Genomic DNA, 22,170 nt, shown 5'->3' with positions numbered 1-22,170 from the left:
TGTAGTCATACAAACCTCCCCCCAGTCCCATACTCTCCATCTCAGCTTGAGTGAATCAATCAATGAATCAGTCAAAAGTTCAAACAAGTCCTTAATTAAGTCTTCAATCAATAATCAACTGCTTTGATTATTGGCTGAAGATAGACGGTATCACAGGGACGTAGGTATCTCGTACTTGGCTGAAAGAATCAGGCATACATCTATCTGCTCATTTGTTTCAAATAGCAAAAGCCAGTTTAGAGTTTCCTGGATTAATGGCAAGCCAGCCTAGTGGCATAGGAGGTCCAGAACATAGAGGAGGCAGTAGGAATAGCCATGTGAGTGGCAGTGCCCCCAAACAGAGTTACTGCCTGCAGAGAGATGTGGAGACAGTCACTGGAAGATGGTACCAAACTCAGGAAATAAGACTTCTCATGCAGAAAGAAGGCGGCTGGCTGTAGACTCAATGGAGGTCCTCACCCTCAGTCCTGCAGATGGCTATTCAAAGGGGAACTTCGTGGGGCCTCAGTGAAGGAAGAGAAGCACCCAGAAACTATGGTCCTATGGGGTTTTTTGCACATTTGCCTCATGGTGATTGTTTCTCATTTTTAAGCTCACTCTCCCCAGAGAGTAGGCTTGTGGGAGTAGGAGAAAAATCTGCCCCTGGTTCAGGGAGACAGTCTTCCTCAACACTTCTTACTTTGTTGAGTAAATAAATCCCTTTTCTAAAAGCTAATTAAAGCCTGGCTGACTGATTTTAATGGCAAACATACCTACTGGGACTCATGAACAGCAGTACCTGAACCTTAGCCCCTCACAGTTACCCCCTAGAACCTGGAGGAGGAGGAGTGGTAGTTAGCTACTTTTTGGGGACTGGCCAGCCAACTCAAGTTGGAGAAATATGTTCATATGTGTGCTCATGTGTGTATGTATTACATGTGTGTCTGTGCATATACCCTTGGACAAATGTCTATATATGTGTGTGTATATAGATAGATAGGTAGATGGATAGATAGATATAGACAGGTGTGTATATGTATATGTGTGTACACATAAACCATTTAAAAACTGTAACCCGGTGGAATTTTGTCTGGTTTTATATTTTTTCTACTTCAAATATGGCCTCCGACATTTACTAGTTGTATGACCCTGGGCAAGTCACTTAACCCTGTTTGCCTCAGTTTCCTCAGCTATAAAATGAATGAGAGGAAGATATACTAATGTTAGAGAAGTCCAAAGAAGGAAAGGTAGGGCTAGGTAGGGATATAGACTTTTTAAGAGAGGAATAGGCAGACATAAGCCAATGACAATGGGAAGCAAACTTATTTCCCCCCTGTCCTACAAATGCGATTGTAAAACCAGCTCTATTTATATCTAAGAAGACATGAAACCCAGTCATTTATTGGTGTGAAGAACAGTGAGTAGAAAACCAATTGCACTGGGAGCCATTGAGGATGGAATGCCTAGAAAATGGGACCTGAGTGGAGAAGTTAATGCTCTTCCCACCACATTCAGCAGTGAAATGTTGTAATCTGAATCCAAAAACCTGTACTGTTCTCCCAGAAGTCCTGACTTTAGGGATGTCTTAGACACTTTATTTTGAGGTTACTGGGGCTGAGTATGGAAGCATTTTTTCACATATAACTTAGCTTGTAATTGTTTTATATTTTTTTGTTTTTATTACCATTACTTAAAAATTTTATATTACCTTTAATTTTAGTTTCCCTTGAAAAATTTACATAATAGCTAGCAGGATACAGCACTTGAAGGTTTGCAAAGGACTGTGCATTTTTTCTCATCTGGTCTTCACAACAAGCCTGGGAGGTAGATATTATTGTATCCCCATTTCACAGAAGAGAAAATTGAAGCTGAGAGGGATTGAATGATTTGCCCAGGATCACACAGCTACGTAAGAATCTGAGGCAGAATTCAAAGTCTTCCTCTCTCCAAATCCAGCAGCCCCTTCCCCAGAAACCCTTTTGTTGTTGAGGAATTCAGTCTTTGTAGAGGTCTAAAATGTCACTCTTTTTATCTTGTAACAATATGCAATGTGAGAATGCATTATGTAAGACTAATAGCATCATCCAGTTACTAATTTTCTCTCAGTCCTTCCCATTAGACCACATAGAGAGGATGTCTATATCTCTTCTAGTCTGACTCTGCCAATTGCATGGAGAACAGAATTCTTCCTACTCATGTATTCATGGTATTTAGAACCAGTTTGTTTTTGTTTTTGTTGTTTAGTCATTTTTCAGTCCCCTCTGACTCTTTGTGACCCATTTCAGGGTTTTCTTGGCAAAGATATTAGTATGGTTTGCCATTATCCTTTTCTAGCTCATTTTACAGATGAAAATATGGAATTTCTTTTTTTATTATAAACAACAACAATAAAGAATATTTTGACAATCAAATAACAAAAAAGAAGATTGTATATGAAACTGTGGGCTGTTATGTTAAATTTTTAGAAGTGGATTTTAAGAACTGAACAGGCTAGTACCAAATCACCCTGTTTGTTTCATATAGCCAGTTCTTTAAGAACCATAAGGAATTTGGAGTTTCACCAAGTCCTCCCTCTAGTGTTGTAGAGAGTTCATCATTGCTCAGCTAAGTGTGGGATTTTCAGACTCCCCAGTCATCATCAGCAAATAGGGCAAAGCATTTGGTCAACACCATCTCCCCAAGGTTAAATAGAAACTCAGTGAGTACATTCAGCAATCACCATCCTGAAGTTAACAAGGAAATAGACTCCCCTTTGAAGATAGGGATTGAATTATTTTTGTCTTTGTGTCCCCAGCATCTAGCACAATGTCTAGTACTTAGTAGGTGCTTAATAAATATTTGTTAAATGAATTTATCTTGAAGAGTGTGTGTTTTAAACATTTGTGTCCTGGGGACTTCATTTCCCAGCATTCTTTATTCTTCCTGGGGTTCCCTTGTCTTCCATCCCTGTGTTGCACCCTGGCATGGGTTTGTTTATAAATTTGCTGAAACCCACACTGCGGTGGCTTTTGGCCTTTTTCTTTGGCTCTAGTGTGGCAGACTTCTGGATCTTTGGCTCTTTGTTCTGCTCACTCAACTGAAGGAACCCCTTTCTCTCTCACTTTGTTGTTATTAAATCCTATAAAATTTAAATACTTGGAGTATTCAATTTTAGTCTTATGAGAGGAAGATGTAGTCCATCTTTGACTACTATTTGCTCAGCTATCAGGGAAACTTGGGTTAAAGCCATTGGGTAGAAAGAAATCATCTTTTTCCCTGGGTTTACAGAGAATGTTTTGGAAGCTCAAGAAATGCTTGTATAGTTGTCCCTTGCTATATTGTGGTTCACTTATTGCAGCTTCACTATATCTTCAGTTTAAAAAATTCTATTCAACTAATTCTATATTGTGGAGTTTTCTCTATACTGTGGGATTTTGCAGATGAATACTATACTGTATACAATGGAAATGCAGCATGCCACTACTACTTGTGTAAGTTTGCCAATGTGATCTGCTACTTTGCAGATTTTCATTTTATAGGGGGCCTCTAGAATGTAACTCCCATAATAGGTGAAAGATAAGTGTGTGTGTGTGTGTGTGTGTGTGTGTGTGTGTGTGTGTACATCCAAAAAATCACTGGTATTATTGATATCCCTAGACCTAGACCCTAGACTCTTCTTGCTCCTTATTTTTTTGTCTCTACATTGGGTCAGAAAGGGGAAGGGAATGGTCTATTCTTTGAGTGTGAACAAGAGAGATTTTCACTTAAACCATGTCCAAAGAGGAGGAAGAAAACATACTTCCATCTTCCCAACATTATTGCCAATGGGAAAAAAGGATATTTGCCAGATTAGTCTGTGTGGTACCCTGTACATTTTGAATTTCTATGAGGAAGGAAGAAAGGAAAAAGGAAGAGGGAGGTACATTGGTCTGCCATCTCTGGAAACTAGAGAGGCAAAATCATAGAGTAGAAACATGAATGGACTGGCAGTGGTGACTTGTATAGTTCTGGGACTTATATTTATAACATGAGAGAGATTATAAATAAGCTGGGGAAGGAATAGCAATCGCTCTAGTATCTATGCCAAGAAAGCTCAAAATGGAGACACCAAGAGGAAGAAACAACTGGAATGACTCAACAAAAACAACAACATTAATGATTTCAAAGATTCCTCCTAGTTCTGATATTTTTTGATTAAAACTCTGCGTAGGAGTTTAGCATCCTAGATCCTTATTCTGCTGGTTTTGAGGAGGCCATCCTACCTACCCCTTTCTGGGTCTTATAGGACCAGTAAGATTTGCAGTGTGCTTCTGTTCTGGACTTATGGTCGAATTAAGCCTCAGACACTTACTAGTTATGTGACCCTGGGCAAATAACTTAACCCTGTTTGCCTCAGTTTCCTTATTGGTAAAATGATCTAGAGAAGGAAATGGTATACCACTCCAGTATCTTTGCCAAGAAAACCCCAAATGGATCTACAAAGAGTCAAACACAATGGAAAACGATTAAACAACAATATTTATTCTGGGCCAAATTCCCCAAAAAGGCATGGCTCAACTTTCAGACAAATTCTTGTTATCCAGTCCTTGGGGTTGTAGAATCTCAGTTGGAATTTGGCCTTAGTAGGAGTGTGAAATTTCTTCTTTTGCTTGTAGGAAACTTCCCTTGATTGATTACCCAGGCTGGGGGAAGGAGAGAAAGAAAATCATTGAAAAGAAGGATTATAGAATACTGTGCTGTTGAGAGGGAAAAAAATCCTTAGCAGCTCCCCAACATTTATTTTCTGATTTGTTGACTGTTTGCTGAATGTGTGTGCTAAGAGAAAATGGAGATGCTATCTTCTTTGCTGTGTTTGGTTTAGTTCACAAGGGAGGCAGTGTACTACAGCAAAAACCAGTATAAATTTGTTTTTTTAAACCTTTGCCTTTTGTCTTAGCACCAATTTTAAGATAGAATTGTGGCAAGACCTAGGCAACTGGGGTTAAGTGGCATGGCCTGGGTCACCCAGGAAGTAGCTGAGGCCAAATTTGAACCCAAGTCCTTCTGACTCTAGGCTTGGTGCTCTGTCCACTGTGCTGCCTAGCTGCCCCTCAAAGTTCTCTTTTAACTTATACATCTATGAGCCTATGAGAAATGAAGCATATGAGAGAGTGTCTATAAGACTAGAAGGCAAGAGACTTCAGTGCAAGCTTAGAATAAAATAGAATTCCTGCAGTTTAGAATTCGAATAAAAATGGAAAGCATGGCCCTACGGCATGAATATTATCATTATTCAGGCTACTTATAATGGTCATGGCCTCTGTCAATGATAACTATATTTATATAGCTGGAAGGGTCCTTCGATAGCATCTACTCCAAAGCCCTCATTTTAGAGATGATGAAACAGGCTCCCAGAGGTGAAGGGATTTGCCCATTGGTTGAATTATGGATTCTGGACTAGAGTGGCTAAGGAATGAGATCAAAAACCCCAACGACCCCAATTTCAATCTGCTTTTTCTTGGTGGGGAGGGCTGAGGGGTTTCCACTGAACCAATCCACTCTGAAACAAGAGGACTTTATTTAGGAGGCATTTAGGTGGCGTAGAGATGTTGTGCTGGACAGGAAGACCAGAGTTGAAATATGACGGGAGACACTAGTTATGTGCCTCTGGGCAAGCCAGCCTCAGTTTCCTTATCTGTAGTAATGGGGATGATATTAGCATCTACCTCTAGGGTTGTCGTGATGATCCAATGAGCTAATATTTGTAAAATGCTTTGCAAACCTTAAAGAGCTTTATTATTATTTATTCAGGGCATTTCAGCTCTCACAAGGTAGAGCTTATGGAATAATTTGAAGAATCCAAAGGCCTGAGGAGGGGAGCAAGGATACAGGGATGTCTGACAAAGCATCTTTGGCATCTTTTATTGTTGAGCAAAGCTAGTGAGGTATATCCCTGCCCCCTCCCCACCCCCATCCCCAAATCAGCAAAGATAACAGCAGGAGTGAGGAAGATATATCTATGAGTGCAGGACAGAGAGAAAAAAGAGTGCAGGATTTGGAAGTCAGCACCATTATTATTTCTATTATTGTCATGATGTTTCAGAGGATGTTGTTGAGAGATGCCAGGAGGGAGGGCAGCTGGGTGTCAGTCATGCCTGAGCTGCAGTTCAGAGGGGAGGGGGACGACAGTGAACTCAACCCCATCAGCCGCACACTAAAGTGAGAAACCCATAAATGTAAAATGAGCCTGACATCAAACTGAATATATTTATGAAGTCTCTTCAGTAAACCTTCATTTCGGGGGCATAGTTCTTTTTTTTTGTTGTTGTTCTTTCTTTTAAAGAGTTGACTCTGCATGGATCTGAATTACCCATAAAATTGTTTATAGCGTGTGATCTAAACATTCACAGCCACATAACCTCCCCAGAATCCTCTAACCTTTAAATAGCTTTATTCAGCACAGAATCTGGGGGACTATAGCTCGGAATGAGCTGCAAAAAAGTTCAGAATGTAAGTCCTATTGACCAATTTGATGTTAATTATTAGTGGAATTAGCTGTAGTTTTTTTTGTTAAGGTGTCAACTAGCCCAAGAGGTGCTAAAGAAAAACCTCCTATGCTGTAAATTGCATGAAATCTGTGACATCCCATGAGGTTAATGAAACTAAAAACAATGCCTAACATGTTATTCTCTCTTCTACCTTTAAACATCCCCTGGCTTCCTTCAGGGTTCACCTACTGCATGAAGCCAGTAAAAAACAAACAAACAAAAAAAAAAAAACCCCAAAACAAGCACACTTTTATTATTTTTTAAATTAACAAGCATTTATTTTTTCCTTTCCCTAAATTAAAAAAAAAACTGATCAAAATTCTCAAGTCTTTCAAAATTATTTTTCTTTATAATGTTATATAAATTGTTCTCCTGGTTTTGCTCATTTCACTCTCCATTAGTTCATGTAGATCTCTCCATTTTTCTCTGAAAGTCATCCATTTTTTCATTTCTTATGGTGCAATAGTATTCTATTACATTCATACATGATAATTTATCTGTTTCCCAATATATAGGTGTCCCTTAATATCTTATTTGCTACTACAAAAAAGTTGCTAGAAATATTTTTGGAAATATGAATTTTTCTTCTTTCTTTAATATCTTTGGGAATTAGATTGAGTGATTCTTCTATTTTTAAAGACCACTTCAATTCCATATTACTATATATATATGTATTTGCGTGTATAGCTATAATATATTGTTATAGTATAAATTATAGTATATTGTATATAATATGCTATATTTTATTATGTATTATATATTATAGCATATCATATATTATGGTATATAGTATAGTATACTATTATATGTAGTATATTATAGCATATATTATAGTATATAGTATATCATAGCATATATTAGAGTATACTATCGTATATCATATATTATTACATATATTAGACTATATTATATTGTAGCATATAGTATATCATAGCATATATTAGAGTATATTATTGTATATAGTATATTATATAGTATACTATATTGTATATAGTATATAGTAATTATTGCATATATTATAGTATACTATTATATATAGTATATCGTAGCATATATTATATAATATTATCATATATAGTATATAGAGGGAGAGTAGACACAACTACATATCATTATACATGTGTGCACACACATACACATGTGCATGTTGTGAAATTTAGATTACTCCACCCTACTTAGTCTAACAAAATCAGGAATGTCTTGTAAACTTTAAATTACTCCACCCTACATTAGATCTTACTTTATGGTAAAGATAAAGTTGTAATCTCCTGATTGAACAATGAAGGTACTTAGTTCTTACTTTATAGTGAAGCTAGAACTTTAAGTTAAGTCTATTTTTAGATCTTAATACAAAAAGGTGTTTAGTAACTATTGTGAATCTTAAAAGTACTCAGACTCTATTTTAGAAGATTTGGTTAAGCTATTCCCCTATTGTAACAATGGAGATACTTGATCAGGAATGTATTGGGAACTCTTAAAATTACTCCACCTTACTCAGACAGTGCCTTAGGGGAAGATAAAGTTGTAAACTCCTGATTGAACAATGAAAGTTCCCAACTCATACCTTATAGTAAAGCTAGAACCTTAAGCTAGGTCTATTTTTAGATCTAATACAAAAAGGTGCTAAATACCTATAAAGGTTAAATTAGTACCTAAAAGGTCAAGTAACTTACAAAAGGCAAGCTTAACAAAGAGCTTTGAAGTACTTAGGAGATTTAATCTAACCAGAGAAGGTGAAAACTAGAGTGGTGAGAACTAAGAATGGGTGTAATAATTAAAATAGTTGAGTTGTCATAAACTGTAGTGATTAAAATAGTGGAAGACTTAATTTGTGGCCACTAAAAGAGTGGATGAGTAAGTTGTGACCACAGGAAATATGTTTTCACTACAGTGTTTTGTTTTTAAATCAATATATAAGGTGGTCGCCCGGGAAATATTCCCAATTATGAAATATACCCAAGTCAACTGGGTTTATAGAGATTTTAATTAATAATACAATGAGGAATTAAAGAAAGAGAGAAAGAGTAAGAAAGGAATAAGTATGAAGGGCCTTAAGCCAACATGGCCTAGACCTGAGTCTTAAGAGAGAGATTAGTCAGTCCTTAATCACTCACCACAAGATCTGTCCAAGCAAGAATATAGACACCAGTTCATCCTTCTCCAGAGAGGGATTCTTCTGACTGTCTCAAGAGACTGTCCCAAGAGCCTGTTTCCAGAGCTCTCTCCCAACAGCCTCCTTAGAGACTGTCTTTTCTTTTCTCAGATTTCTCATCTCCTTATATAGGGAATTTTCTCCTATGTCACCTCCCCTAAGTTCTTCCATCTACTAATCACAGTAGACATTTTTCAAAGGACAGACCATTCTTAGTCCACATCTAAGAAGGTGTAAATTTTTGAGTAATTCACACCAGGAAAACTCTGAGTAAGTTTCTCAGCTCTTTGTTCTTTGTAAATTCACAAGTTGCTTGACCTTTATAGGTACTTATCTTAAGAACTTTTTGCCTTATTATAAGTATGGGTTTAAGTACTTTTCATTGTTCAGAAAAGAGTTTACAACTTTATCTTCCCCTAGGGAAGACTTAAGTAGGTGAAGTAGAGTTCTCACATTCCTGATCTAAGTAGAGTTCACTGCCCAAATGGGAATGGTCTTAATCCAATCTTATGAAGTAGGGTCTGGGAATTTTTAAGGTTCACATGGGCAGTCCTGGGAAAAAGCGTCTATTGTGATTGGTAGATGTGAAAATTTAGGGGAGGTGACATAAGAGAAAATACTCTTTAAAAGGAGTTCAGGGGGGCAGCTGGGTAGCACAGTGGATTGAGAACCAGTCCTAGAGATGGGAGGTCCTAGGTTCAAATCTGGCTTCAGCCACTTCCCAGCTGTGTGACCCTGGGCAAGTCACTTGACCCCCATTGCCTAGCCCTTACCACTCTTCTGCCTTGGAGCCAATACACAGTATTGACTCCAAGATGGAAGGTGAGGGTTTAAAAATTAAAAAAAAAAAAGGAGTTCAGTTGAATTGAGTGAGATTCTGAACTCAGTTCAGGAGATTTAGTTCAGAGGAGAACTGGAACTCAACCTGGAGGATTCCCCTTCAGACAGCTTCTTGGAGACGATCTTGTAGTGAGTGATAAAGACTGATTCGCTCTCCCTTAAGCTCAGGTCTAGGAGGGCCTAGGCCCTTTTCTACTGCTTGGCTTAGCCTGAGTTAGAGCAATTAATTCTCTCTCTCTCTCTCTCCTTCCCTTAATTCCTTCTTTCTTTATTAATTAAAATCTCCATAATCCCAGCTGACTTGGGTATTTTCATATTTGGGAATTTCCCATGGTGACCACTTATTTTAGATTTTAAGTCAAAACACTAAAAATTATCCTTTACAGTTTTGGCCAAAACCCTTTACAGTTTTGGCATTTACAGTTTTAATGTTTACACTATAAAGATTAAATTAATCACAAAAAGATCAAGTAACTAACAAAAGGTGAACTTAACAAAGAAGTGTTAAGTAACTCTAAAAATATAATCTAGTCAAAGAAGATGAGAATTAAAGAATGGGCATTTAGAGGAGGAGGCACAAGAGTAAAAGGTCTATAAAAGAGGACAAAAAGTTCAGATTGTGACTCATTCATTTCGAGAATATACATTTATTCGGACATTTTGAGCACTGACTCAGAGGAGCAACTGGAAGACCAACACCCAGACTTGTTTAAGACTGTCACTGTTGGTGAGTGAAAGCTGACTTAATAACCCTGCCTTTCTGGAGGCGTGAAGCCTCTAGGAAGGGCCAGAACTTTTTGAGACTCTCTTCCCTTTGCTGGGACTTAGTAATTCTAATTAGAATCTAGAGTTGTTTCTCTCTCTTCTCCTTAATTCCTATTCTCTATATTAATTAAAATCACATAAATTTCCAACTGACTTAGGTATTTTATATGGAATTTCCTTGGTGACCAAATTAATTTAGATTTTAAGTCACAACCCTAAATTTATCTTTACAATGTACACACAAAGACATGCATGTATATGCATATGTTATATGTAATGAGGTTGAATGAACCCTATAGGGTCAATGCCATTGGATGTGCCCAGAGTTTCCTTGGGGGAATCTGAAAACAAGGCAACTCAATGGTTTTGTGGGATGCCAGCTTTCCTGGCTGCTCCTTGGGAAGTGGTGGCCTCTGGCTAAAAGGACTTTTTGGCAGGTTAGAATGAAGTGATGGATACTAACTATATCCTGAGTCATCTCTTTGTCATTCCCCTACCTGGTGGATAGGGTGCTCCTTTTGCTAAAAGAAGGTGCTTCTGGCTACAGTTTTCCAGGTGACAGGATGGGATTTTAACACAGGGCAGAGAAGGGTAGGCTTTCTCTATCCTGGCATAATAACAATTGGGATCACCCATGTGGAGAGTGGACTCAATTAGCTGGAATTGCACAAGGCTCCAGGCTGTTCTTGGCCTTCCTTCTGCATTTTCCTCTCTTAGCATCACCCTTGATGAGCACCAAGAAGCCCTGGGATATCTATGAATGCTGGCAAGAAGGAACAATTGTGGTGGCAGCAGAAATGACAGTAACACCAGTGGGCTGATGCCAAGAGAGGAGTCGATTTGAGAGAGGCAAACTGAAAGATTGACAGAGACAGAGAGAAGCAGAGATAGAAAGAGACAGAGACAGAGAAACATTTCATCAGACTGTGGTCAGGGGAGGCGAAATGTGAACTAATTAGAAGACTTTCAAAAACCATGCATGTCCCTAAAAATGTCTGTACTAGTAATGATAAATTAAACATTCTGAAATACACATTTGGTTCTTTTATGTTTAACAATCGCTTTTCTATCTGGAAATAAACCAGTTTTATACCCAATTCATTTTTGTACATTGGATTACTTTTTATTCTTCAAAGAGCCCCAAATAGAATTGTCTCTGGTTAACTGAAGTAGAGATGAGGAATTGATGAAAATGAGAATTAGGGAGTCTCTTTCCCTTTTTGAGAAGTCAGGCAACCTTAGACCATTGAAGCCAGGGCAGGTATTAGCATCCCCAGGGACCTCAGCTGAGAAGTGCTTAGCAACTCACTATATCAAATATATTTATGTAAATATGTATATTCCATCCAGTAGAATGGAAGCTCCTTGAAGTCAAGGACTATTTCTGATTTTTGTCTTTGTATCCCAGGAGCAGATGGCAAAACTTGTCTGTCTCTAGGCATTTAATAAAGGATTGTTGATTGAAAAATTTCAGGTCACATTTGCCATAAAGATAAGGATATAATGGGATTTCTGGAGGGACAGAAGACTTTTATAGTTCAGCCAGTGAAGAATTGATGCCTGGGGTGAGCCAATTTTTAGACTATTGCAGGAAATGGAAAAGCATCAATTATCTGATAAGAGGCACTCTTTAACTCCTATGTCCGGGTAATGTCAGGCACTTGCTCTTTTTAATTTGGCATTGACATACTTGGGTTCTATCCCACAGGGCTGCTCCCTTGGTACATATAAGGGACAACTATTTTATAGGGAAGGAGGTACAGGACTTCCAGAAAATATTGGATTTATAGTTTTGATATCACAATCTTAAAACTGCTAGATAATGAGTCTGACTAGAAAATTTCTATCATGGAAAGTTCTAGCTATAGATGATTTCAGAATTGGGGAGGGGAGGGCATTGCCAAACAGGAGAAGAGTACGTATTTAGGTCAGCAAAAAAACCTGATACTTGGATCCCCAAACAGAATTTTTTGGGATTGCCCTTTACTTGCAAAACCTATGAACTCAAAATAAAAAAATAAAAAATAAGAAGGTAAACCTATCAAAATTGAAGGCTCTCTCCTAAAAAAAAAGGGGGGGCAATCTTCCATTGTGCAGTTTTATATTTCTTGTATTTATTTAATCAAATTCCAGCTTCTAGAAAAGGAAGACATGATTTACATTAACCACTATCTTCCATCTTTTCTTCCTTCCTTCCTTCCTTCCTTCCTTCCTTCCTTCCTTCCTTCCTTCCTTCCTTCCTTCCTTCCTTCCTTCCTTCCTTCCTTCCTTCCTTCCTTCCTTCCTTCCTTCCTTCCTTTCTTCCTTCCTTCCTTTCTTCCTTCCTTCCTGCTTTTCTGCCTGCCTGCCTTCCTCCCTTCCTTGAAGAGATGAAGAGTATTTCAGGAAGAGAAAAGAGAAGAATCCAAGTCACAGAGATAGGAAATTATAGGGCACCATTGGATAATAATAACTCTTTCAATGTGGATAAAATGTAGGAGCCAAGAAGGAGATTCATGAGAAGTAAACTCTTTGAAACTAAATCATGAAGGACTTTAAATGCCAGGCTAAGGACTTTATGCTTTACTCAGTTTTTCCTGGGGAGCTATGCATGAGGATGATGTGATCAGAGTTGTGGTTTAAGAAGAATAATTTAGCAGTGGAGTGTGGGCTAAATTAGAAGGAACTGTGACTAGAAGAAGAAACAATTATTAGATCGAGAGACTTGAAATAGAAAAACCCATTGGTTTAGTATGAAAATAATAAATGCCTGAATAAACTCTATTGGTGGCAGAGCCAATGGAAAAGAGGGCTCCTTGCAGAAATAGGATTATTAGAACTCTTTAAGACTGACATTATGGGGATCGTAGGGGAGACTGAGGAATCAAGGATAATAATAACGATGATAGTCAATTATAATAGTTACTATGTTTAGATCCTTTCATATGATACTTCTTGGTTTTCAGATACTTCCACACGGCTGCCCCTCACTCCCCACCTCTCCACCTGCTGGATTAATAGTATAGTCTCGAGGTAAGCTATGCTTTTACGCAATTGTCTAGGTGTAGGCTAATTGTTTGGGCATTTACTTTGGTTTTTGATTCCATTTTAGTTTACATGTTTATTATGTTGTTTGTCCTTCATTTGGAAGAGGAATAATGACATCATGAAAATGATGTTTTGACTTGAATGTCAATTGGATATAATTGAGGCACAGCTGCACAAAGTCATCAGCCTTTCTCTCTCTTCCAGAGTCATCCATGTCCAGTGGCAGGACAGAAGTCAGGACAAAGCCTGGGATGTAGTGGACAGTGCTGGCATCTTAGATGGCTGACTAGGGGTCTAGGCATTTCATAGCAATTGCTTCACAGCCCTTGAAAAAAATTGTTCTCATCCACACATTCTTCCAGAGAAGTCTCCACATGCTTGGGGTGGCCATTCCCCTTACTCACCGCCAGGTTTGTTGGTTATTCAATCTGGTTTAGCCTGTCTGCCAAGATGATTTTACTGGGCTGTGGCCACTGTTCATGCTACAGCTTCTTAGAGCCACAAGTGAGGGTTGGGTTAGAGATAGACACCAAAGATGGATAGACACCTGAAAAGGGCTTGGTAAGCCTTCATGCCGGAGGCGCTGATCCTTTCTGAACATCCCACCCACCCCAACCCACCCCAAAGAAAAATGGCACCTTTCCCAAAAGCCAAAAGTCAGGTTCTATTTTTATCCTACATATTTAGTACTTTTTGAATTCTCATTGAATATGTAGTTTTCAGTTCAGTAGAATATTCAGAAAGGAGCTTGGTGGTTGGTTCAGAGTACAGTCGTCAGAAAATTAAAGGCAAACAGATTTCCCCTTGAGGAGCTTACTCTTCAAAACAGAGTAAGTGCAACAACAAACATTAATTAAGTACTTCTTATGAACAAGGTAAGCATATAGCAGTGAATTGGGGTCTGCCTTTGGAGTCAGGAAGACCTAAGGTCAAGCCAAATCTCAGACACATATTTACTGTGTGACTTGAAGAACCTTGTCTCTGGGAACCTTGGGCAACTTCTAAAACCAGAAATTACAGACCAGTCTTGGATTTCCCTGGGTGAAGGCAGTTTCCACACCAGGAGTTCTCTCTAGCAATGAAATCACAGATTTGGGCCAATGTACAGGGTGCCATGCAAAGTATTGGGGTCACAAATACAAAAATAAAGCAAGTCCCATTCTCAAAGCTCTTACATCGCATTGTAATATCAAATATACTGAACTCTCAAGATAAATTCATATTACTTTTCCAAGCACTAGTGAAATATCTGGTGCTTTCTTGGGATACACATATGAAAGTCTTGCAAGATGAAGACGCAGCTCAAGCAAAACTAAGAAACCTTCCATGTCCTTATGTGGGGATTTCAGAGCTTGTTTGACATCAAGTTCATTGTCCCCATTTGACATGGCTATCAAGTAAACTCATAATCAAAGAAAATGGGAAAGTTGGGCTGGAAAATGCTTTTAGGCCATTTTCTCTGGTCCTTTGCCACACTACTGAAGCAATCCTTTCCAGATTAGTCATTTTAAATGACTGGGAAAGAACTATATGCAATCCAATTTGGTTCTGGAGGGGCTGCTCCATTCATAATCTCCCTAGTTAACATATCCATATATACATGCACACGTCTAAACTCATATCTAGGCATATACACATATTTATATGAATATAGGGGCCATACATATATATATCTGTAGCTAATCCATATCAACATCGACATCTGTCTCTATCTACATTTACACCTATTTGTCTACATCTATGTATATTTATCTATATCTATATCTATACTATCTATATTTATATGTGCATCGATCTCCATCGACATATAGAAATATCTCTACATCCTTCTGTATATGTTTATATCTATAGCTATCTATTTATGTCTGTATCTATCCATATATGTCTATATCTTTATCATCTATATCAAGGAGGTTCATAAAAGTCTTAGTAAAACTTTAAGCTCTAACAGCTTACTTACAGCTACTCTGAGACTTTTGGAAAACACTGTATTCTTTTTTATATTTTTATTGTCATGCAAAACATACTTCCATATTGGTCATTGTTGTAAGAAAAAACTCATACATCACTGGAACCCCAAAATAAAACCAAAGATACACTGATGTGAAAGATGACTCTAACACTTCTTCCTCTGGAGGTGGAGAACATTCCCAGTCATAATTCTTTCAGGATTATCCCAGATCAAACACTCTATATTCTTAGGGTAGCTGGGTGGTTAGAGTGCAGAGGAAGACTCTTCTTCATGAGTTCAAATCTGGTCTCAGAAAAGTACTACCTGTGTGACCCTGGGCTAGTCACTGAATTCTGTTGACCTCAGTTTCCCCATCTGTAAAATGAGCTGGAGATGGAAATGGAAAACCACTCTAGTATCTTTGCCAAGAAAACCCCAAATGGAGTCATAAAGAGTTGGACGGGACTAAAATGATCGAGGTTGACAAACAAGTCTATTCTTCAGGGAGGATGCTCTTAGGGTGTCAGTGGCATAATGCCAGAGTTGGAAAAGACCTTGAAGCTCATCTAGCCCCATCAGGAGGCACGAGGAGAAAAGTGTCTTGCCTGAGGTCACATAGGTAGCAAATGGCTGATTACATGCAGTCCAGGAGCTCTGATTCCAAGCATTCTTTCTCCAATGGGTAAACTGCTTGCAGGGAGTAACTGAGCTCCTTCCATCCTTTTCATTCACCCTTCATACTTGCTGTTTTATTTCATGGAAGCAATCTAAGCAGCAAATTAAGTTTTGTGACTAGACTACAGGTCCAGAATACATTGTCAGAGCAGCAAGGCCCTTGTATCTAATGAATGTTCAAAAAGTATTAATGTATTTCTTGACTAGAAATGAGAGCTGACTTTTGGCTTGGGGGTCCTAAGCAGCTTCATTTGAGACAGGCCATTTGATGGCAGCGGCCAAGAGCATCAAGTCCTCAGAATGAATCCTGTGCTGGAGATGTATTCAATCAGGCCAACAAATGAACTCGCCTGTGTTTGTTAGAGTCTTGTACTTTATAAATTAGGGTGCTGCTGCTCTTCTTTAATACCATTTAGCCTGCCATTAGCCAATCATATTATGCTGGGGATAGTCCTTCACTGGTCTCTCGAATAGATTTTTCTTTGACTTTAATCACTCTGGTAAGGAACCAAAACCCAAGATTCTGATTACATGGGACAGATTTATAATTACTTAGCTTGCATCAGCACAGTTAGTGGAAAGTGACACGTTGCCAGTTCATAGCCTTATAATGATGAGGCATTTCGTCTTAAAAAAAAAAAAGGTCTGCTAATCTCCAAGTAAATTTGTCCTTTGATCTCCCTTCCCTTTCTTGCAGAATGTTAAAATGAGACCATCTTGGCCACTGAATTTGAAATGCTCTGAAACCTCATTTCTTGAGACTAAACTCAAGGTGGAATTTTAAGGGCATCTTTCTTGTCCTTTTCCACCCAATTAACCTTGAAACCATATTTTTTCAATTATTCTTTCAAGATTTGGACAATCTGTCTGAGTCGCCAGTAATTTCCAATTACTCTTTGCTGCTCTGGTTTAGACATTGGTTATTATACCAACATTACTGGATGTGTGGTGACAAGAGAGGTGAAATCAAAGGTAAGATGGCTTGAAAGAGGCCAACACTGATCTGGCCATGTCCGAACCCTTTTCAGCTCCGGAAAGGTTGTGGAATAAAAGTGCCCGAGCTGCCCCATATCTTCCATCCAAGAGATCAAAAAGCAAGATTAGAAGGAAGGATTTTAGTGCTTAGATTAGACGACCTTAAAGAGGAGATTAGTGAAATATTGAATGTCACTTTGGAGGCTGTTGAGAATGAAGTCAAAAGACATATTTTTAAATCAGTTTTACAGTTCCAGTGGAAATGAATGACAGTGGTTGAAATCACCCGTGTACTCTGATCTCTGCAGTCTTGAGGAATAAGTGATTGTGTGGCTGGGCAATGCAGAAGAGTCTGGGAATGATAGAGAGTCAGCAGCTAGATCAGAGAAAAGAAAGTATTGAAAGCCAAGGTGTGGAGTGACAAAATTATGTACTGGAGACTGTTTCTCCTTGAGATAATGTAAGCCCCTAAATAGCAAGAGCCCTAAAAGAGCAATAAAATGCCTTGACAGCCTGATGGATGGGGGCATTAAAATTTTTTTCAACATAAAGAATGGGATCCTGTAAAAGCATTTCCTAACTAGGAAAGGGATTATCACAATGTAAGCTGATGGGAAATGTTTGTGCCATTTGGTATCTAGTGCCTGCTGTCCTTCCAATATGTATGTTTGCACTGAAATATTGTTGGATGTAGCAAGTCTTTCTTTAGCGACAGCAACGCTCGTATTTTGTTTTCAGCCCCTTTTTTCTAATCTTTCCGCGTGTCTGGAGGATCCATTTTATTTCTGAGGTTTTATGACATTCTTCCTCACTAGCAATAAGTTTGCCATCCCTCTCCCTTCCCACCTCTGCGGCCTCAGGAGGAGAACTCGGATTCTGAGGAAGCTGAGAGCGTGTTCTGTGTTACTGTCAGGTAGGTAACTATCACTGAGATGTGGCAAATACTGGGGGAAAAGACTGGTTTATTGGAAAGCCTATAGCAGTTACATTGCTCCCATCAATAATGGTAATTATGGTTACAGAGCGCCTCTCCCCCAGGGGTTCAGAGCACTTTATAGATGATGTCTCATTGATCCTCCTAACGGTGCAACAGAGAGCTGGGAACAAGCACTAGAATGATCACTTTTAGAGATGAGGAAACTGAAGCCTGGGGCTTTGGGCTGGCAGGTTAGAGGAGAACAGGCAATGGCATAGTGACTTAGTCTACATGGGAATTTCCTCCTGAGTGAGTATTCCTGGCAAGGTTGCATCAAAGGCTCGGCTGGTGTATGAAGAACAGAAGAAACATCTAAGGATGACTGAAGACATGCAATGCCAGGTCCAAGGATCTGCTGAAGAATCACAGAAGCCAGTTTTGCCCTCTTTGTGTAATAGATGACTGGACTTGGTCTCAGGAATATCTGGATTTGAATTGTGGCTCTGATGCTTGTTGGTGGCACAACCATGGAAGAGGAATTTATACTCTTTTAGTCTCAGTCTTTTCATCTGTTAAATGGGGATAATAAGAACTATAGTATCCACCCCCATCCTGGATTGTTCCAGGACCAGAATGAGATAATATATTTATGTGTTACATGCATGTAATATGTAGATATATATATTCTATGTGCATCTATAATATATTAAAGCTAAAAACTATGTTGAGACTTTTGGGAAACCTTATATGTATGTTTATAAACTTATACCTATACATAATGTCAATTACTATTACTATATACTGTGATTATTCTACTTCTCCCATATGTCTAGTTTATAGTAGAATTACTTGTGAACTACATTTTAATAGGAAGGGAACCTTATTCATCTTTGTATTTACACAAACCCTTTAGTAGTCCCTTCAGTATAGTATTTGTTGCCAAACGCTAGGTATGGTGCTAAGTATTTACACATATTATCTCATTTGATCTTTATGACAACTCTGGGAGGTAATATTATTATTCCTGTTTTTTTGGAATATAATAGAATTTAATAAAAGTTTGTTGAATTAATGAACAGTTACAAGTCTAGTATTTTTTTTAAACCCTTACCTCCCGTCTTAGAATCAATACTGTGTTTTGGTTCTAAAGCACAAGAGCAGTAAGACTAGGCAATGGGGGTCAAGTAACTTGCCCAGGGTCACACAGCTGGAAAGTGTCTGAGGTCAGATTTGAACCCAGGGACCTCCCATCCCTGGGCTTGGCTCCCAATCCACTGAGCCACACAGCTGTCCCCTACAAGTCTAGTATTAAGGATACACAGGGGTCAGGACACCCTTCCCTGTCCCTATCCTATATCCCAGCTTACCATTTGGTCTTGTTTCAGGCTTGTGGTAGTCTGTTTTTAATTAGAAAGATGAAGTTCTCTTTTTTCTCATACTCTAGCTCCTTACATTCTTGGGCACAACAGGGAATATTTACTTAAGGCTTAGATTGTAGCTCCTCGAATTGAGAAGTAAAAGAGATACTCTTTGTACAAGGAGGATCAGGTATGGGACAGCTAATTTATTCCTACCTACAAAAAGAATGAATGTATTAGAATGATGACCTGAACAAGATTAATTCATTTATAACTTCTGTTACAAAATGTGGGGAGGTTATTTAACCTCGTTAAGACAAAGGCGTTTGTAGTACTACTAATTAGGTATTTTGTATTTCATCTCTGCTGGCTGTTGGTAAAATGGCCAACTTGACCCAATCTTCTTCTTGGTGGTCATTCTCTTCAAAAGTGCGGTAGTTCCTGGCATACCCTTTTTGCTATGCCCATTCCCCATTTAGGTCTGGCTTCCACTGGGACTCTCTAATTCACAAAGTTGACTCCAATCCTGTACATGTCTACTGTGGGATATTCATGAGCCTAAAAGACAAAAACAAAAAGAGCAAAGGTAGCCAAGGGTCCCTTATGGACGTTGGCCCATTTGCAGTCTCTTGCACTTACTGTCAAGTGGGTGAAGAACCCATCCTCTTGCACCTCTCTCTGGCCGCGCTGGATTCCATCTTGAGTGTGGTAGCCAAGAGAGCTTCAGCCATGACGGGCTCTTTTTTGAGATGCTCCACATACTCTTCCCTCCTGCTGTTGGTATGGAATAGGTGATGCCCGAGAGGCTACTCAGGCAGGGTTTACTCTGTTATATCAAAATGCCAAGTCTTTTCTGCAGTGGGTCATTGCAGGACTGCAAACAAATGATCTGTCATTTTCAATGTGAATCATATGCAATCATGCATATCATTGGTCCGAAGCACCAGAGAATATCTAAGCTTGCTCTGTGGATGGGAGCATGGGTAAATTAAATTCTGAGTCTCCCATAAGGCCCTTCCCATGGCACTGCATGGTCTGGGCAAATAATATTATAGTTTTTCTCTTTCTACCATTTTTATCCCCTCCCTAACTTAGAACAAATAAACCTAGTGGGTTTATATATTTAGTTTAAAAACAAAAAACAAGGCCACAGGCAGGCAGGCAGGGAGGGATTTAGGAGGAAATAAAGATTTTAAAAAGGAAACAGGTAGGTGATGGTGCATACCAGGGAGCCAGCCTCAGTCCTATGTATACAGATTGTACATCTAGGAGCTTCAGGTCTATTCATTCATTCATTCATTCATTCATTCATTCATTCATTCATTCATTCATTCATTCATTCATTCATTCATTCATTCATTTATTCATTCATTCATGCATTCATGCATTCATTCATTCATTTATTTATCCATCCATCCATCCATCCATCCATTCATTCATTCATTCATTTATTTATTTTAAAGCATCAGCTGGTTCTACTTCCTTTTCCCCTAATTGTAACAGACCCTCCTCCCCCAGACACATGGGATTCCCTAAAGAATGGGGTCTGGGGTCTTATTTTTCCTAGGGATGGTTCTGGTACCCTAAAGCATAAATAAAAATCTCAAAAACGCTGTTTTGCTCATTGCTAATAGCAAAATCAATAGATTTCCAGGATCCTTGCAGAATAAGGACTGTTTAGAGCTGTTATGTTATCTGTGGGACCAGGAAAAGAGAATGGAATGAGGAGAATACAACTGATTCTCTATCCTTTACTTGATTAGCACAGTGCCTGACACATAGTAAATACTTAATTAATGTTTATTGCCTCCTTGCCTTCTTCTTAATCCACGGCAAGGACTTTTAGGATATTAGAGGGGTTGGAATTTCCTTGTTATTGTTCAGTCATTCAATTTTCTCTGACTTTTGGTGACCCCCATAGACTTGTGTTGGTGAACCTATGGTGCCCATGCCAGAGGGAGCTGCTCCCCTCCCCTTCTCCACATTTGCCTAAGGACCTTTCTCACATCACCTGCCCCTCTGTCCAGCAGTCCAATGGAAGTGCTTCCTCCCTCCCCTGACTGGGCTAAGGTGGGGGGTGCTCACATGGTGTGAGGGTGCACTTTGGGCACTCAGTCTCTAAAAGGTTCGCTATCATTGGTGTAGACCATTGCTATCCATGGGGTTTTCTTGGTAAGGATATCAGAGTGGTTTGCCATTTCCTTTTCCAGTAGGTCCTTTTGTCAGTCAATCTGAGGTTAATTGACTTGCCCAGGGTCAGTATCTGAGACTGAATTTGAACTGAGGTCTTCCTGATTCCAGATTGAGTGCTCTTAACCACTGAGCTACAGCTGCTTCTTTAGTTTTTCTTTACTAAAGAGAAAGAATGCAACTGATAACTCACATTTCTCGAGTGCAATAAGTTTCACAGGGTACCTCTCTCCTAATAATCCAGTGAGGGAGGAAGCACAAATATTTGTTTTCCAGATTCTCCAGATTCTGAAATTGTAAATGACTCACTTGAAGTCCTATTAGTGCCTGAGAGGGGCCCAAGACTCCATTCTCCAAATCCCAGACTCTTCCCACAACACCAAACTTAAGATTTGTCCAAGGCTTCGAAATGCCCCAAGTTAAAACAGGAGCATTGAGAATGCCTCAGGAAGCCTCCAGAGCTCCATAAAACATTACCTTTCTATACAATAAACACTGGAATTTAAGTTTTGCAGAAATGTGCTCCCCAGTGAGGATACCTGGTAGGGCACTCTAGGTGGAAGTGGAATGGGAAAGCAGGGGCAATGCCTTTTGCAAACTTCTTTAAATTTAGGTAAAACACAAGCTGATTTGGCCAAGTTTTGATTTAATTTCTAGCTATTGAGGTCTAGGAAAGGAAAACTCTGAACTCTTTCCAGTTAATTGCTGCTGAGTCAAGTGTTTTAGGATTTTTTTCAAACACCTTTGTGCTGACACACAGTTTAGGAAATCAATCAGGGAGAGAGAGAAGAAAAATAGGAGTCTAAAATGCTCCTGGCTAATTACTTGAGTGCAAA

General features: G+C 38.9%; 1 long non-coding RNA gene across 1 annotated transcript in view; it reads left to right on the top strand.

Moving 5' to 3' along the window:
* LOC107649869 (uncharacterized) overlaps positions 1-18,930 on the top strand; it is a 54,245-nt gene extending 35,315 nt beyond the window's left edge. The window contains exons 2-3 of the long non-coding RNA XR_001624290.2: positions 13,188-13,254; positions 13,474-18,930. This is a non-coding gene — a long non-coding RNA (uncharacterized LOC107649869). The remainder of the gene's footprint in view (positions 1-13,187; positions 13,255-13,473) is intronic.
* The last annotated feature ends 3,240 nt before the right edge of the window (positions 18,931-22,170 follow it).

Source organism: Monodelphis domestica, chromosome 8 (genome assembly GCF_027887165.1).
Source record: "Monodelphis domestica isolate mMonDom1 chromosome 8, mMonDom1.pri, whole genome shotgun sequence".
Taxonomy (NCBI): Eukaryota; Metazoa; Chordata; class Mammalia; order Didelphimorphia; family Didelphidae; genus Monodelphis; species Monodelphis domestica.
The sequence above is the reverse complement of the archived record's forward strand: the minus strand, read 5'-3'. Positions and strand labels throughout refer to the sequence as shown.